Source organism: Rhagoletis zephyria, unplaced genomic scaffold, assembly GCF_001687245.7.
Source record: "Rhagoletis zephyria isolate East Lansing unplaced genomic scaffold, Rhagoletis_zephyria_1.1 Rzeph_scaffold_00182, whole genome shotgun sequence".
Lineage (NCBI taxonomy): Eukaryota > Metazoa > Arthropoda > Insecta > Diptera > Tephritidae > Rhagoletis > Rhagoletis zephyria.
The window spans coordinates 410,273-417,068 of record NW_016157266.1 but is presented as its reverse complement, the minus strand read 5'-3'; the positions used below and the strand labels follow the sequence as shown (position 1 = coordinate 417,068).

At 34.5% G+C, this 6,796-nt stretch overlaps 1 non-coding gene across 1 annotated transcript; it reads right to left on the bottom strand.

Moving 5' to 3' along the window:
- Positions 1–596: 596 nt before the first annotated feature.
- Positions 597–668, bottom strand: TRNAQ-UUG (transfer RNA glutamine (anticodon UUG)). The gene has a single exon. It is a non-coding gene; the product is annotated as a tRNA-Gln (tRNA).
- Between the last annotated feature and the right edge of the window lie 6,128 nt (positions 669–6,796).

The following is a 6,796-nucleotide window of genomic DNA, read 5'->3' as shown; positions in this document are numbered from 1 at the left end:
ATTTGTTTCCGTTAACAGCTTAATCATGGCTATGCTCTGATTAAAATTCTTAGCATAAAATTTTTTGACTTCCGAGTGGCATATAAATTAACTTAAAGGAAAATTTCTCTTTGATTATTTTTAGTGTATAAATTACCTTTACAAAAGGCGGCACGTGTCGGTAAGATTTCCTTTCAACGTCTCTATACGCTTCTCTGACCGATATCGGCCAGAAATCATAGAGATTTCAGACTTTTTTGCCGACTAGTCTGAAGGATATCTAACAGATGTCTAGCAGTTTTGCTAGCTGGGAGGCTGACAATTAATTTTAGGAAAGGAAACAATTTATAAATAATAACAAGGAAAACCACAGAGAAAAGAAATAATTGAATACATAAGTTTGAATTTTTGTATTTTTAATAGCAATAGTTAACAAGAGGCATTTTATACCAAATTTTGTTTGTGATACACAAACCTCTAAATTTCTAATTATGTACTACGTTCAATTTTGATTAAAATCACACAACAATCAAGAAATAGCTTTATTTTGATTTAAAAAATAAAACTAAAGTTATAATCATTTTATTTGGTGTAAAAAAAAATTACAAACGCGTTTAAGGTTCTACCGAGATTTGAACTCGGATCGCTGGATTCAAAGTCCAGAGTGCTAACCATTACACCATAGAACCGGCTGACAGCAGTGCGGCTAAAATGGGTATACATACATACATGCGTACTTATGTATGCATATACTGGCACTCAACGCAGATCATTAACCATTCGATGGCTCTTCAGGTGCCTGTATTTAATTGATAATTTAGTAAATAAATAATTGTCGGGGAATGTAAGTAAATACTTTCGCGGGAATAAAATGCAAAGTGGGCAAAAATTTACATACATACAAACGTGATGCACATGCATATACATACATATGTACAGTTACTCGAACAACCTACGTTTTAATTTTCACAATGGCCTTCAAGTTTTTTTCTTGATTTTTTATAAAAATAAATTTTTTTTTATAAGAAACAACTTTATAAAAGATGTAGAAAAATCGCATTTTTAAACTTTTTAATTTTAATGTTTAGAACAATTTTGGCTAAACAGTATTAAACAGTAAATGTAAGTTTGATGCCGCGAAAGTATTTTTTTTTTAAATTTACACAATAAATTTTGGTCCCGATTGGAGACGGTTAAGGCGTGTCTTACAGGGGGAAAAGTATAGATTCCTCTATAGAGACTCAAAAATTAAAATTATTTTTTTTTAGCTAATACTCAAAATCGATACTACCGTACTCGAAGATATCACATATAAAATTGGGACCCGATTGAAGTCGGTTAAGGCGTTTCGCAAAGGCTGGACTCAATAAATTAAAAATATTTTTTTTTTTTTCATTTAATACCCAAAATCGATACTACTATAGTCGAAGATAAAACGTGTAAATTTTTTAAGGGTCAGAGTTCAGACTACCCTATGAAGACGTCTTGGTATGTGATATCTGCGACCGTGGTGTTACCGATTGAGGCGGTGAGACTGAAAAAAGCGTTCATTTCATTTTTAAGGACCACCCTAATGAATATGCTTCTGGTATGGTTTTTTTCAACTTTTGCTTAAAGCAAAATTCGCCTTTGCAATTCTTAAGTTAGGCGTTCTCCGAAAGTTAATGGAAGCGGTGACTTGGCTAGATCCTGCAGAAAAACAGGATAGTTTAATTGTTTTAAAGCAAATAGGTTTCGGTTATAGAAATTGCAACTAAAGGCGTATCTTCAAACTTAAAATATACGCGAAAATTGCCTTTAAACATTTTCAGAGCATTAAATATTTTATGAACTCAACAAAATTATTCAAGCAACGGCGGATTTTTTTTTAAATTTAATTCTCTTTATTCTCTAATTAAGCACCTTTTAGTTTATGCATGTCCGTATGTGTTTGTGTATAGTCCGTGTATAGTCCGTGCCATACATAGCGTGCGTACAACTCATTTTCCTTAATGTTTAGGTGCAGTTCGAAGGATACTACATGATACATACGTACATACTAGGGTGGTCCTTAATTATCAACATCTAAATTTTGTATGGGGCACCTTTTTATTTTGTTCTACAAACAAAATAAATACATCCATGCAAATTTCAACATTTTAAACAAATTTTTAGGGGTTATCAGGGTTTGAAAATATATATATATTTCTTTTTTAATCGGAAAGATTCGACAGTGTTTTGAATTTAAATATGATAAATTTTACATATTATTGAGACTTATTCCTATAAATTCATAAACTCACTAAGCTAGAGCTGGTCATTGTAAAAATTTTGTCGTATTTTTGCGATTAAAAAAAAATATTCAAACCCTGGTTTAAACTTTAAAAATTTGCGTGAAGGTTTTTATTTTTTTTTTTTTTTTTTTTTATAACAAAATAAACGGGTGTCCCATGATGTGGATATTTTAAGCACCACCCTTATACCTTCAGGATTGCAGCTCAAGCCGCATAGCAACAAACAAACAAATAGCTTAGCTGTCAGGATAATTACACACTTAGCCAAAGAACTGACAGGCAAACAAACCGTCGCAGCGGATCTGAGCTACTTGTTTTAAGTAAGCTGACGCCGCCGCTCCACATGCCACATGCCACAGCAAGTGAATGCACTCAATGTGGCGTTGTTGCTAGCTGTTGCATTCCTTGTTCGGCTACTACCACACCGACGACCACACGTGGCACCATTATGGTCACTTACACGCACGCGCCCCCTCTCATTTGCGCGCCACTGCGCCAGTACAGTAGCACTTGCATGCACTCACTTTGGGAGTCACAGTGTGACCAAAAAAAAAGCAAAGAAACAAAGTGAAATGAAGAATTAAATGAATGTAGAGGCGGCGCGGAAGGTAAACAGCACCAGCGTCAGTTTCGGCGGCGGCTTACTGCCGTGCCGCATTAAAATTAATGAATTAATTGCGTATGCTGCGTTGGTGTATTTCTAAACAAAAAATTTTTAATTTGTATTCCTTTGCATTGCCTTGCTCTCCTCTGACACTATTGCAATTTTATTTGTGCGCTTACGTGGTGTTTTATCTTTGTAGTTTTTATAATTACAGATTCTTGCTCAGTCAGCTGTAAAAAATCGTGTTGGTTGGTCAGCCTCTTGCGTGGAGCATAATTATCGAGCGCGACATGTCCTTTGTGCTCAGCTAGCTTGTTTGGTTGTTTTTTTTTTACTCTCCAGTTTTTTCTTACTCTCCAGTGCAGCGTTGCCAAATATGTTACGGCAAAAAAAGGACGTTGCGACAGGAAATAGGATATTTGTAGCATTTAAGCGCTTTAAGTGATAAATGAGTGCAATTATTCATTTTTCTCGTTGCCAAAGCAAGCGAGCCCAATCAATTTCTTACTTCTTGTAGTGCATTTATCTCTAACAAATTATTTTTGTATTTTCTATATGTGGCATTTTATCCTCAGCAGCTAACAAGTCACACACACACATCCTTTCGTTGTTTATTAACTACATACCTCTTTTTGCTTTCTTTCATTCTTTTCAGGTAAGTTCACTCATGCGCTGGATTTTGCATTGATAAATGACTGTCAAACTCGTTAATAGCTGCACCAGATAAATGTACATAGCTTCATATGTGAGTAAAATGATTAGCCTTTCAAAAAAAGGGAAAAGACATTTTTCGATTGCCATTAGTCTTCGAATTTTGATAAATATCTTAGCGCACAAATCTTTAACCGCATGTTAACACCCCAAAGTTTTCTTCATTTTGTGCAAAATAGGCGCTCACAAGCCTCTTTTGCTATTTTGGTTATGTATAACAAAAACGTGAATTCATACTAAGGGAAAGTGGAATTTCAGGGCTTAACATTTTTTGTCTATATTACAAGAAAAAAATCGAAAACTGACAATACCTAGGCAAAACTAAAGCTCTGGTATATGGTATAAATTGTTTTTTTTTTTTTTTTGGTTTGGTTGATTTTTGCTCAGTGTACATACATAGATGGTGAGTGTCGATCCTCTTCTCGCGTGTCTTTTCCGAGATTCCGTTTATGGTGAATACCTGGTCTGTGGTGGATTTGCGAGGCCTAAGGCGGTTGACGGTGGACTCGATTAGGCCTTGTTAGGGATAAAACGATACCACGGAAGTATCGATACCCGTACTTGGAAGTAGCATCGAAAGAAAGTAAGTATCGGGCTAATAGTATCGATACCTACTTATATCGATATTTTTACCTATATAAGAATTGTTTGTATAAAACACGCCATCACATATCAATGAGTTTTTGTCAAAATAATTTATGTGACTATCATTTTTGATTTAGCTGAATGGTACTTAATCTTTTTAAGAAAAACTGTAAGTTTTAAAACATATTTTACTAAGATGGCCTCCCGAAAAACAAAAAACAAGTGGCAAGTCCAATAAATTATTTCTTAAAAATTCCCCAGAATTTACTTCTTTTGTACGTACATATTTTACTTGTTATACTTTATATTTATTTTGTACAAAGAGAAACCGTTAAAAACAGTTATTTTATAATTTATTTCATACAATTGAATTAGTTAATAAAAGTCATCTGTAATATAACACTGTTCAACAGAAGTTTTGCAGAGTAACACTGGTATATTTCTGAAAGAAGTAATCATGTTGATAATTTTTACAGTGAAAATTTACAGGGGACAAAAAAAAAACTTTTCAAAACAATTCCTTCAAGAATTTTGCAGAAGGTTCCGTTGCAAATTAAAAGATTTCAATTTTTTTGTGAGCCTCTCGATTTTTCTGTGCCTCTTTCGGACTTAGTAAATTTTCCTTTAATTGAATATAAACGGGAAGATATAAAACAAGCACGTTACCTTGCTTCCTATATCCAAATATGAGATTTCAAAAAAAGTGGACTTAGCAACTTTTCACTTAAAGCTACCGATATTTTAATAGGTCTTTCTTTGTAGGACTTTCTTTTCGTTGGCAACTAAGCTTCAAAAAATGTTTAGATATTCACAATAATAGTTAGATTAAAAAATAAAAGTCCGGGAATAAAATTGTCACTGAATCGGCTTTCAATACAAGTACATTCTTCCGATACCTACTCAGTACTCGGTTAAAAAGTATCGATACCAAAATTACTCAGTATCGGACGAAAAGTATCGAGTATGTACTTGAATTTACTAGTATCGTTTTATTCCTAGTTCTTGTAGCCTAGTTATGCTTAGAAAGCTGATACCGCGGTAGTTGTCGCGTATGAAAGATTGGTCGCCTTTGGATTGGACAGAGCACAACAGAGCAGATATTCACAATACTTAGTTAAAAAAAGTTTAAACCAGAATGCTTCCACAGTTAAAGTCTTGTGAAATTAATGGCGTTTTCGTTTCTATTGAAAAATGTTACCTTCTCTTTACCCTCTACGTACAAATACTAAGAATAGAGCAATGAGAAGGCAGCATTTTTTGTAGAAACGAAAACGCCGTAATTTTTTTTTTTTAACAAGTTTTAAATTTATATCGACACCTGAGTGGAAGATCGACAAATCTCCGCAGCCAGTACATAAACGCCTTATCTCAGAAAACTTTTCAAGAACGCCCTACTTTAGATTTTGATTGAACAAGACCCTATTTCAGAATTTTGTTGGAAAACAACCTATCTCAGAATTTGGTTGAAGAACGCCCTATCTCAGCTGCCGATTCAAAAACGCTTCGGTTTTCAACCGAATTCTGATATAGGGCGTTCTTCGCCTCGATATGGAAAAATATTGATTTTTACAATTTGTATATTTTCAGGCGACATGAATTTCCATAATTAACTATGTTACTCTGAATACCAATTCAAAGTTAAACTCTTGTCGGTAGTTAAGTTATGGTTTAACTAAGCACTGTGAATTCGGCCCTAAAACTTTTAAAATGTTTATTGTATACTAATTTCGGATCAAAAAAATAAAATAATTTAAAACCGGCTCTACTTGAAGGTCATTTTAAAGATCAGGGTAATTTGTTTGCCCAACGATACCACTGAATTCCATATCTTAAAGTCTTTAAAATACTGTTAAATTTATTTCGTTATCTCTTCTCCTTCGTTTTTTTCCCAAAATAGAATACTGTGCGTCGTACTTCATTAGTAGTGCTTAATTGCTATTCGTACATCGTCGTACTCAGGCGGTGGAACATCGACTCCGTCATCGTCGACTGGGTGCTCGGCCTCGTCTTCAGTAGGGTGGAAAAGTGTTCCCCCATAATTTAAGTACGTTCTGGACCTTGGTAACTATGTCGCCATGGTTGTTCTTACAGGAGTTCGCCTTGATCTTCAAACCTTCCGTAACTCGCTGGTAAAATTTTCGTCCATTCTTCCTGTCGGCCAGCATTTCAAGCTCTTCGCACTCACGTATTTCGGCCTCTCTCTTCTTATTGCGGCAAATACGTCTCGCTTCCCTCTTTAGTTCCCTGTAGCGATCCCACAGCGCGTTGCCCCCGATCGCAGCGTGGCTCTGTAGGCGCAATATTTTTTCTCTGCAGCTTTTTGACACTTCTCATCTACCAATTGCTCTTTGTTTTATTGTTTTTTTATTATTTTTATATGATTTTTTTTAAATTCTTAATTTAATTTTGAGATTTTAGAGAAATCTATTTTTAACCTACTTCAAGAAGAGGAGGTTATCAATTCGTCGGCATATTTTTTTTAATGTATGTTACCGCATAACTTTGGGCCACATTAACCGATTTCTATAATTTATTAATATATTTTTTTTAGAGGAAAGGTGTTACCTAACCGGTGGTCCCATACTATTTGGTTTAAATCCGATCCGGTCATGATCCAATCATGAAGAAATTAACAATAATCTTA